This window comes from Eschrichtius robustus, chromosome 3, assembly GCF_028021215.1.
Source record: "Eschrichtius robustus isolate mEscRob2 chromosome 3, mEscRob2.pri, whole genome shotgun sequence".
Classification (NCBI taxonomy): domain Eukaryota; kingdom Metazoa; phylum Chordata; class Mammalia; order Artiodactyla; family Eschrichtiidae; genus Eschrichtius; species Eschrichtius robustus.
Genome location: NC_090826.1, coordinates 66,460,142 through 66,472,316, shown reverse-complemented (window position 1 = coordinate 66,472,316; position 12,175 = coordinate 66,460,142). Strand labels below are relative to the sequence as shown.

At 42.5% G+C, this 12,175-nt stretch overlaps 1 protein-coding gene across 3 annotated transcripts in view; it reads right to left on the bottom strand.

Moving 5' to 3' along the window:
- The window catches only part of ST6GALNAC3 (ST6 N-acetylgalactosaminide alpha-2,6-sialyltransferase 3), a 550,540-nt gene that overhangs the window by 497,506 nt on the left and 40,859 nt on the right, over positions 1 to 12,175 (bottom strand). The gene's annotated exons all lie outside the window — the stretch shown is intronic.

The following is a 12,175-nucleotide window of genomic DNA, read 5'->3' as shown; positions in this document are numbered from 1 at the left end:
ACATGACTCTTTTTAAATTATGGTTTTCTCAGGGTATATGCCCAGTAGTGGGATTGCTGGGTCATATGGTAGTTCTATTTTTAGTTTTTTAAGGAACCTGCATACTGTTCTCCATAGTGGCTGTATCAATTTACATTCCCACCAACAGTGCAAGAGGGTTCCCTTTTCTCCACACCCTCTCCAGCATTTGTTGTTTGTAGATTTTCTGATGATGCCCATTCTAACTGGTGTGAGGTGATACCTCATTGTAGTTTTGATTTGTGTACACTCTTTTAATTCTTAACATATCATGGCACAGTAAATATTATTATCCCCATATTATAGGCAAATTAATGGAAATACAGAGCAGTGACATCATGTGCTCAGAATAAAGGTGGAGCTGGGTCTCTAACTCATGGGTCTGACTCCAAGGCCCACACTCTTTCTTCTGTTAGATGTTGCTTCCCAGAGCAGCAGTCAGAGAACAGTACCCATTATATGAGTAAGGAGATGCTCACTTGATTATAAAAAAAAAAAAAAAAAAAAAAAAGCACTTCATCATGAAATGTACTCCCTTACGTCTGTAAGAGACATTCATTCCTCACCAAAGGAAAACAAATGAAAGAAAGAAGGACTTTTCCCTTAAGGGCATCACTACCAAGTTTCATGGTTAGTAATTAATTCCATTTGAAACAGGGCCCTAAGGTTAATGAGTGAGCGAGAGAAAGAGGGAAAGAAATGTAGAGGAGAAGCGTAAAAATGACACTAAAGAGATGGAAGGGCTTGGAGAGGGAAAGTATTAAGAAAATAGAAGACTTTGTGTGTTCTGTTTTTCTTGAAATATTAGGAGTAACTTCCTTATCAGCATGACTCTTGAGACAGAACTCTGAAAACATCTTTCAAGGCAAAGAAATGAGGCCATTTACTATCTGGGGAGGGTTTCTATATTAACTTAAGTCTTGCAAATCCAATAAGATTTCCAGACAGACTCCCAGGAGACCTCGCTGTCTCCAACACCAGCAGGAAGATTTACACTAACTGAATGTGGCTCTTCCACAGGGCCCGCTCAACTGGCTCCATCTATCTAAACAGGATTCTAACATGGAAACTGGGAATTAAAGTAGGAGACTGGAGACTGGTGGGTGTCAGTGAATACCTTAGCAAGGGCACAAGTCATATCCTGACTGGTATCTAAAAATATATCAGGATGAAGCAGATCCTGCTGTTAAAGAGAAGGCAGAGACACAAAAAGGAATCATCCCCAGATCTGCAAAATCTGAGAGGATGCCAGAAGCAGTCCACAACAAAGATTTTGAACCCAGCTACAAAAGAGTCTGCTGTCTGCGGATGGGAAACCCATGCTTTTTTGTACAGAGAAACCCACTTCTGATCTTCTGACTGTATTCTAGGTTCTGTAATAGGATGACAAAAGATTCTCTATGGCTCCTTCCAGAGGGACAACAGAGTCTTGCACTGCAACTTGAAAGGAGTTCAATGTGAAGCTGAGTCCCAAACCACCATTCATATTCTGATCCCCAGCACTCCAGTGTTTCATCATTCTGCTGTATCTGTGTCTAAACATTTTCAAATCCTCAGACCCTACCAAAGTCATGAACAATTTGGTGGGATGCAGTGCAGACGCAGTGCCAACACAGACCAGAAACACAGTGACACACCACCTGTGTCTTCCTGCAGAGGAAGGAAGTAGGAATGGACTGGACATTAAATGGTTATATAACTTAGAGAACACTTCTAAATCACACCTTCTAGTAGATGTGAAATACACCGTTCAGCGAGAAACAAAGCCCATCTTGTATGTTTCATGTTGTCCTGTACCTAGCTCCATCTCACACTTGGCCATTGTTCCTTGCAATCGCCTGGAAGTTAAATGCATCTTTTCAGGAGTTTCGGGTAAAATGCTGCACAGCCAGAAAAGAGAAGGGCGCCCATAGGGATCTTGTCTCATGTACATTTCGATTAGAAAGTGTTCCAAATTTGCCAGTGGGTCTTAGGAAGTTCAGGTAAGAGCAGAACAGGTAAATGAAAGCCCCAGATACACACAAACACAAATAAAAATTATTCTAAGAATTATTCTGAAATGTGAACTCTTTCCCTCACCAGATCTTTCACCAGTATGTGCCGGTTCAGCCATATTGGTTGTTGGTAAATAGTGACTAACTCTGTGCCTCCCCACGATCTAGTAACTAAGCGGTGAGTAGCTCGCTGGTAGAGCAGAACCCAGCCCAGGGTGACGGCCAGCCAGCACTGTCCTGAGTGGCTGTGTTCATACTCCACCCGCAGGCAAGGAGCCAAGGGATGCGAGTACGGCTTCCACTCCCTGTCCGATGTTCTAACTACCTCTAATAGTTGAATTAGTTATTTATTTACTCCACAAAGATGTACTGAAGTTCTTGCACGGGTTAGACATTGTACAGGCCCTTGTAATACAGATAAACAAGAAAGACAGACTCCCTGATCTCCTGGATTCGTGGACTAAAGGGAAGGGAAAGACAATTAAACCAACATTTGCAGCCCAGCATTATCATCAGGATAGTGGTAGAGGAAGCCTGGAGCACAGTGGGAACACCTAACCTAAACTGAGAAAGCTAGCCAAGGCAAGGCAAGGGAAGGCAGTCCTGTGAGGCATAAAGAAAGTCTGGTTTGGCTAGTGGGTAGGGAGCTGGGGCTGGTGGGGAGAAAAGCAAGAGATGAGGCTGGAAGGACCGGCAGAATCCAGAAAACACAGGTCCTTGTAGGTCACGGAAAGGGATATGGACTTGATGATAAAAGCAAGGACTTTTATGTTCTACAAAGATCGTATTTGTTGTACTGAAGAGAAGGGTCCTGGAGGGAGCAAGGCTAGAGACAATGAGGAAGGAAGTGGGGAGACTGAGGCAAACATAGATAGAGAGAAGACGGTGTCCTGAGCTACTGCAGTAGCAGAGAATGTGGAGAAAAAATGGTGGACTCAAAAAGATTTAGAAGCAGAATTGATGGGCCTGGGTACTGACTAGATGTAGGGATGTAAGAGAGAGGCAACAACGATATTATTGCCTGGGTACCTGACCTGGAGAAATGGATGGATGTTAGTACCACTCCTAAGATTTGAAGACAAAACAGGACAAAAACAAATATGGGAGGGAGAGTCAGAGTCTCACTGAGGACATGCTGAGCTTTGAGGTACCTACAGGGCAACCCAGTGAAGTCATCCAGGAAGCAGCTGAGTTAATGATGTCAGGAGAGGGGTTGGGGCAGAAGACACAAATTTGGGTGTCATCAGTCTAAAGATGGTAAATGAAGCCATAAACATGGATGGAATCATCCAAGGACAGGAAAGTGAGAAGGGGAGGGAAGTGAAAGAAGAAGGCTGAGGTCAGAACTGTGAGATCGCTCCCATTTAGGGCTGGCTGACCGAGAAGAGCCTGCAGAGGAACCCCAGAGAAAGACCAGAGGATGGTAAAAATGAGGCAAAGCGCCAACCAGCAGCCACTTGGTGATCAGTAGTCCCAGTGCCTAAAGCCTGAACAGGACTCGATTAGTGGGTCCAGGACCACAAAGGCAAGGGGTAAGGAGAGGAGGGCAAGTCTTTAATTCACTTGATCTTCTGCTCTAAGAATGGATTACAGCAGACAGAAATCTTGTTAGCTACTTATAGGTTGAGAGGGGCTATCCCAGAAAAATATAATGCAGGCCATGAATGTAAGCCACATTTGTAATTTTAAATTTTCTAGTAGTTACGGTAAAAAAGTAAAAATAAATAGGTGAAATTAATTTTAGTATCATACTTTATCTAACCTAATATAGCAAAATATTATCATTCACTAAGTAATCGATATAAAAAATTATTAATGAGGTATTTTACATTCTTTTTTTTTTTTTTTTTTGGTATTAAGTCTTTGTCATCTGGTGCGTATCCTACTCTTAGAGCAGATCTCATTTGGACTAGCCACATTCCAAGTGCTCAGGGGCCACACGTAGCTGGTGGCTACCATATGGGACGAGGCAGGGTTGCAGTTTACACACAAACACTTTACCTTTCCCCAAATTGTATTTAAACAGATAAGAACTCTGAAAAAGTGTATGATCAACAAGAGCTCTCTGAAAGGCCTAGGTAGCAAGCAGGATATCAAATCCAGATGAAGGAGAATTGGAACAATTAGGGAGCTTTTTTTATTTTTAACACTGTCACAAAAGGAAAAGAAGTTGGGGACAGGCTGACCTCGTGCTCGTTGCTGAACAGGGCAGCAGATGACAGCTGCTGTGAAATGGAGATCAGAGCTGGTTCCCCGTTAGGAATAAGTCAATACAGCTTTTTAATACACAGTAGGTGGAGTTACTGCATGTCACCATCCAGGGACATGCTACGTTACGCAAGGTCAGCTGGGGGGAACTGCAACCAACCCTTCTCTGGCCCAGTCAATGCCTCTAAAAGGATTTCTAGCTGGAGCTTCTCGGAATGTTTAGTCATCTCTTCACATCACCTTGAAAGGGTGCATGTGATTTCCTCATCATGGAGATGCGAACAGGACTCGGCTCTGGCTCTCCTCCCACCCCAAGCTCATCATCAGCGAGATGGGTGCCCAGGAAGGAAGGGTGGATGGAGATGAATCGCATTGCCCACCTCAGGATCACCGGGCACTCCAGCAGCCATAGTCAGGAGCCCAGCTCAATTTGCTGGCCTCACTTCTCCAGCTTAGACCTCACAGCTGCACCTGAAACTAAGAGCATTCTTTTTCTCTTCAGATAACTCCAAAAGTTGTTACTTAGAAACTCTCACCCCGCAGGGAGAGGAAAGGGGGAAATGTTAACACCTAAACTTAGGAAATGGAAGCAGATTCAGGCCTACCCCTCCAGCCTTCTGTCTCACATGTCCTTACCTTCCCCACCTCCCATTTCATACTTTGGTAATAACATACAGCTGGTGCCCCCCCTCACGCCCGTGCTTGCATACGCACACACGTGCACACACACACACACACACCCCAAGACGAGAGGCAGAATAGTGTGCGTGTAGTTAATAGATTAGGCTTTGAAGACAATTCCAAATCTCACTGCTGACATTTGCTAGCTGTGTGACCTTTAGCAAATGACCTCTACTACTAGTTTCCTTACCTGAAAAATGGGGAGAATACCATGCCAACCTCACAGAAATGTGTGAGGATTAAAATGAGGTAATGTACTGAATAAGCGTAATAGAAATTAAAATGAGTAGCACTGACCCTGAAACATGCTAAGAAGTATATAAGTGATTACTATTACTTACTACACCACTATAGGGTGTTCCATAAGTGGTAGCTATGATTATTGTTCTTAAAATCTCTACTCCTTTCTTCAAAGCTAACCTAGCTATTACCTCATTCTGCTGGCTTTTTCTGTCAATGCCACTCTACCAACCCCCTAAGTGCCACACATAAAAGCACACTCACACACTCATTTAGATTTGATGCCCCTCCCTGGGCAGCTGGTACTTCACACGCTGCCCATTCTTAACTCAATGGTGCTATATACAGTAACTATCTGCTTATGGTCTTTGTCACTTTCCTACAGCAATGCCTCTTAAATGCTTTGAGGAGGTAATATGTGAGCAGAGACAGGAAAGAAGGGACCGAGGGAGCCATGTAGATATCTGAGGGAAGGATGTCCTAGGCATGATTAAGAAACAGCAAGAGAGCTGGCATGGCCAGAGCAGAGTGAGTAAGGCAGAGAGAGGAGAGGAGGTCAGAAATGCAAGGCCAAGGGGCCCAAACGGTAAGGCCCATAACCCATGGAAAGGGATATGGATTTTTTTTTTCTGAGTAAGATATAAACTTCCTGGAGGGCTTGTGCAGAGGAGTGGTGTGGTCTGACCCACATTTTTAAAGGCCATTCTGGCTGCTACGTGGAGAACAAACAGTAGGGAGGCAAGGGTGGACACAGTGAGACCAGATGAAAAGGCTTGAGCATCAATGGTCCAGGTGAGAAAGGGTGGTGGGCGAAGTGGTGATGGCAGAGATCCCAACAGGACTTGCTGATGGACTGGATGAAAAAAAACAGAGGACAACACCTTGGTTTTGGCCCTAGAATCTGGTGTGGTAAGCCAACAAATGGCTCCCAAAGATACCTGTATTCTAATCTCCAAACCTGTGAATATGTTATCTTCCATGGCAAAAGAAACTTGCTGATGTGGTTACATTAAGGACCTTGAGATGGGGAGATGATCCTGGATTATCTGGGTGGGCCCAATGTATCTCAGGGGTCCTCAAAAAGGAAATATGGAGGCAGGAGGGTCAGAGTGAGAGAAGGAGATGTGACAATGAAAGCAGAGGTCAGAGCGACGCAGGGCCAGTAGCCACGGAATACAAGCAGCCTCCAGAAGCTGGAAAAGATAGGGAAATGGGGACTCCAGTAGGAACGCGGCCCTGCCGAGCCATTTTAGAACTCTGACCTCCAGAACTGTGAAACAATAAAATTAGTGTTGTTTTAAGGTAGTGGTAACTTGCTACAGCAGCAACAGGAAACTAATATACCTGAGTTTACTATGATGCCATTTATTGAGACAGAGAGCACGGGAAAAGGAGCAGGAATCAGGAGCTCTTGTTAGGTCTTGCTGGATTTGAAGTACTCATTAACCTATCCAAGTGGAGATACCAAATAGATAGATGATGACCAAGGCTGCAGCTTAGAGGGAAATTGGAACTTCACGTGCCCTTGGGCAAGTCCTTTAATTTCTCTGAGCTTCAGTGACTTCCGTAAAATGGAGTTATATCTTATTTACCCACCTCAAGGATCAAAGGAGACATTTTATGCAAGTGTTCAGAGTGCGCCACTAATATAAGGCATTTATTATTCCTATAAATTGGCCTCTAACCCAAAGGCAACGGGAGTCATTTTTCAAAGACTTTTAAAGTCTTCTGTCCCTGCAAAGCTCCACAGAATGCACAGAGCAGCACTTGGAGCAGGAAACACCAGATAACCCTGGACACGCCCCATTAATAGACTGTAAGGAATATCCCACCCCCAGTACTCTCATCACCTGCCTCTCTCTCCCCAAATCCAGCCATACCAGACTAGCTGTGACTTGCTTATATCCAACAGCTCAGTGATGGGGATGTATATTTTATTTCCTACTAAATGGTGAGTGGGTTTGAAAGGGCCTCAGAGCCCAGTCAAAAAAGTCCAAGCTCCCACCAAATGCAGGATCCACTCATTCGTTCATTGTACAACCCTTTGCTGAGCCCAGGCTGAGGCCAAGCCCTGTGCTAGGACGGCCAGGTAGAGTGGAACACAAGGCAGGGAGGTGCTCCCAGACCCTATCCCTCCTAGAACCTCCCATCCACACTGTGAGGGAGGCATTTGCTCTTCACAAGGCTCTGGAGTCCTATGGACCTTCCACTTAAGGGGCGCTCTGGGGCCAATTCCCAAACCTACTTGACTCTCAGTTTCATCATCTATAAAACAGGGACTGTAATCCCTGGAAAGCACTTAGCATAGTACTTCATACCCATTAAGCGCTCAATAACTGGAAGCTTTAATTGTTATAGTTAATGTTACTCAAGTATCACCTACATTTTTTTTAATAAACAGCCTAAAATATGTCTTCTGAAATACCCAGTATGACAGAGTATACTGGGTATGCTCCTCCTGACAGCCTTAAAATATCTGAAGGCAGATTTTATTACCCCTCTTCATCTCTCTTCCAAGGCAAATATACCCAATTCCTTTACCCTCCCTCACAGAACCCAACTCCTAGAACTTCTTCCCACCCTCATTGCTTGTTCTTTATGTATTATGTTTGGCTGCAGCCCTCTTAAAATATGGCCCTCCATGGAACCCAGGAGTCTGACCAATGTCAAGTATAACGGAACCATCATAGAGTAAATGTCTAGAATTAAAGGACTTAACAATCATTGCTTCAATTATTCATGAGCAATCCCAAAGATCCGTGACATGTTCTAGTGTGAAATTTCACTGAAGTACAAATTTGGCTCAACTACATGATGCAACCAGTGTTTGGGGCAATCATTTAGAATCCAGGTGCCCAGCATCCTTCTAGCAATAAAACTTGGAGATTCCCTCCTTGTCCTTGGGTGCAATAATACCTGCGAAGTGATTACAAACTCAGGTTTCTTGTGAAAATTTGCCATCAAGCAAAGGAAGATACTTTAGTAAATAAGGCTCTGCATAGGAAACACATGATCCCTAACAGAAATATGATTTGGGACAAACAAGGATCTGTATAAACATTTCCATATTCACAAGTCTGAAGGTTTGGGATGGCCTCAAACTGTATCTTTTGCAAATGTCATGTGCCCTCTGTATACATATCAATGAAGCCTAAGAATGAGCTAGATCTTCTACACATGAAACAGGCAACGCTGTGTGTACAAAACTGAATTAAGAAACAGGTCCCTGAGTTCCACAGCCAGCTCTGCCAGGCACTGCCTGACCTTAGGAAACTGCCACTCTTCTGGGTCTCACTCAATCTCTCTGCCTATCAAATGAGAGGTTGGAATGAGTCAAGGATTCTTCACCTGCTGTCCAGGGACACATAGGTCAGGGGAGATGTTTACCCACTGAAGTTTTAAAGATATGGATATGTACATTTTAAGGATAAAAGAGCCATAGCATTTATCAAATTCTAGGCATTGTGGTAACTGCTTTACATAATAATACCCACAATAATTGCTAATATTAAAAGCTTACTAGGTGCTTCATAAATATTATTTTACTGAAGCATAATATTCTAATGCAGTAGGTACTGTTAGTGACCCATTTTATTTAGAAAGATCAGGTAACTTGCTTGAAGTTACTCAGTGTGTGAAGAGCAGAGGTGGGGTTTCCACACAGGCCTGAATCCACAGAAGCCTGCTCTTCTCCGCTGTACTACACTGTTTCACGATGAGCTCAGTAACTAGGTAAGAGGACTACTTGGTATCACACCACCGTAGAACTGTCTTTAATTTGCCTGTTTTCAGGCTAGCACTTTCTCCAATCTCAGCAGTGGTTGGCAGAGGCTGGTCATTCAAATGAGCAGGACCAGAGGCCAGACCAGCGCGAGTGGCCCTGCCATTAGCAAAGCTGCTCACTCCAAGAGGTGCAAGTGCAGCAAAGACTGAATTCAGAAAATGTAGTCGGTCATGCTTATAAATAAACCACATTTTTTATTTATGCTAATACTCTTGCTGTTTGTATCGCCTTTAAAAAGAAATAAGACCTGAGTGGGCTTTAAAGACTCAGATGAGAGAGAATACTACAGGTAAAAAATCTCACTTCTCATTAAGTTTTTACACTCAAATCCATAAATTATCTTGTTAAAGTGTTTCTGCTTATGCAGCAGTTTCCTTGGAACACATTTTCATCCTTGGGAAATGTCAGATGAACTGAATTTCTCCTTTTCCTTCGTATCCTCAAGCTAAACTAGAGGATAATTGACTTTCCATGACTTCACAAGCTTTGAGGCCCACTTACAATCAGAAGATGGGCCTAAAGCAGAATTGTAATATATGTCTATAAATGTCTGCACACACAGAAAAAAATAATTTTACATTAGTCACTGAAACTGACTCTGGCTAATTTTAACAAAAAGTGGGGAGAGAAGATTTTTTAGAGCAATACTATTATATTGTGGAATCCAAGGCTAAGATACATACTAGAAAGGTCTAGAACCAAGGCCTGGAGCATGTGGAGGACTCAGGAATAGGTTCTGTGTCTCTGATTTCACCTTAAAGCAAATCTGTGGATTTGCTTCATTCCTCCATCTCTGTGTCTCAGGCCACCTGACAGAACATGGCCTCCAAAGAGCTCTGTACTTTTGTCCCGTTTCAGCCACCAGGAGAGAAACTAACTTCTCTTTCTCAGTGCCAATTCCAATACCCCAGGGAATCAAATAAGAAAAACCCCTGGATCAATCCACTGTGGCTCAGACACAGAGTAGCCTAATGCAGCATGACTGCCTCCATGATAATCATGGAGATAGAGTGATAGGGAAGCAATTTCCAAGACAGCAAGGGGGCTAACGGAGGGGTGGCCAAGCTACACGCAAATGAAATAATATGTGTCCCCTACACATCCTTCCTGAAGTAGACATTTAAATCAACTGAAAGCTCCTAGCTCACAGAGTCCAAAGCCCTCAACGTGGCTAGGAGCCCCACCATCTGGCCCCTGACCTCTGTTCTATCTGCCCTGGGGGTACACTCACCCTCCCGCACTGAGCTGTAGTCACTGCATCTCTACAATGACAAAGTTCCTTCTCACTTCAAGGTCTTCACATAAAGTCACCACACCCTCCATCCCTCCCATCTAGCTACTTCCCCCTAGCGTATCTTCCACTTAAGACTTCCTCATAACACCTATACCAGACCAGATCACAACTTCAATTGAAAGGCTGTGTAGCCACTGCTATATTCAAAACAGATGACCAACAAGGACCTACTGCATAGCACAGGGAACTCTGCTCAATATTCTGTAATAACCTAAATGGGAAAAGAATTTGAAAAAGAACAGATACATGTATATGTATAACTGAATCACTTCACTGTACACCACAGACTAACACAACATTGTTAATCAACTATACTCCAATATAAAATAAAAATTTTTTATAAAAGCTGTGTAGCTTTTCAGTTGATGGTTTTTTCTTGCCTCTCATACTATAAACTTAATGAGAACAGAGCCTATCTCTCCTCTCTGAATCTAATTCCACAGTGCCTAGTATGGTGCCCTGCAATAGCAAACGCTCAAAAATTAGTTAATGCATATTTTCAAATGAAAAGATGAGCAAGTGAACCAGGCCAAATCCTAAACTTTCAAATGTAATGGTATCCAAAAGTTAAGAGTAGCCTAGAATTAAATAAAGTATTTCTCACACCTCATTTTCCAACTCAGAACACTTCCATAGACAGGAACCAATTGGCAGGTGATGGGTGGCAAGGACAACCCCAAAGGCATGAGGGATGCTTTGTTACACCACGGCAACCCTGAAAACAAAGTCAAACTGTGGTCCACCAAGAAGCAGAGTTTCTGCACTCGAAGAAGCCAAGTACATATTCCTGTCCCCAGTGCTTTTCTGATAATAGACTATTAGCCACTCACCTGAAAACCAGAGACCCCAAAACATCAAGCTTCTTTTCAACCTAAAATCAAAAGATACATTACCAAACGACCATTGCTTAAGACCTACAGCCCCTGTTAAGTGTAAATGACTTCTTCTGTGGTTTTACTACTAAGTGTGACTTTGGAATATGACTGCCATGTAGTAAATTTAAATTCTTCTGACATTAAAAAAAATTATAGCTACTCCAAATCAGTCATAAATCATTGGGGGTGAGAGTTTGCTACCCAATTTACTTAAAGGCATACTAAAATATACTGACACAGAAAATACATGAAAACCAAGCCTAAGCTCCAAAGGCCAAATTTCCACCATGAAGTACCTGGAAATATATCCTGAAACATAATATATCTAACAAGTGATTCTACAGTAACAGTTTCACTTATTTTTTTCTTGAAAAAACAAGCCCAATTCTAAAAGGTAGAGAACAATAATATGAACTATGTCATTATTTTAAGTGAAGATAAAGTTGCCAGGTCAATTATCTGCTATTATGGGGATTCTCTCTTCTTGATCTCAGCACACTTTGTACTCTCTTTAGGATATCTCCTCTACTTAGCAAGCTCTCAGATCCAGGAGAGGAAACTTATTTCCATACACTCTTCCATATGTCCCTTTCTTTGCTAGTTCTTTCCATGTAGGTTTTTTCTTCAGCTGCACAAATATCTTCTTTTAAAAGTAATACAGAGTACTGAATTATGCACCCTTCATTTTAGTAAGACTTATATTTTGTAATGAGGAAAAAAAAATATGCTCATGGTAGAAGTTGTAAAACTAGAGAAAACCAGAAACAAGAAAATAAGCACCTCTCATTCCATCACTCAGAAGTTTAGTTAACACTACTCTGGGCCTGGTGTAGGACACAGTCCTTGTTCTAGGAAAGAAACTGATAACCAAGCATTACACAAGTAATGAATTGCAATTCTGATAAACGCTACAAGGAAAAAAATACAGGATAGGATGCTATGAAAACTATAATGGGACCACTTACTCTAGTTAATATCTTGGTGCCAATGCTTCCTATACTTTTTCAGAGAAACTGTTAAATATACATAAGTTTTTATCCACCTGGGATTGGATAGTACATACGACTTGAAGATAAAAATT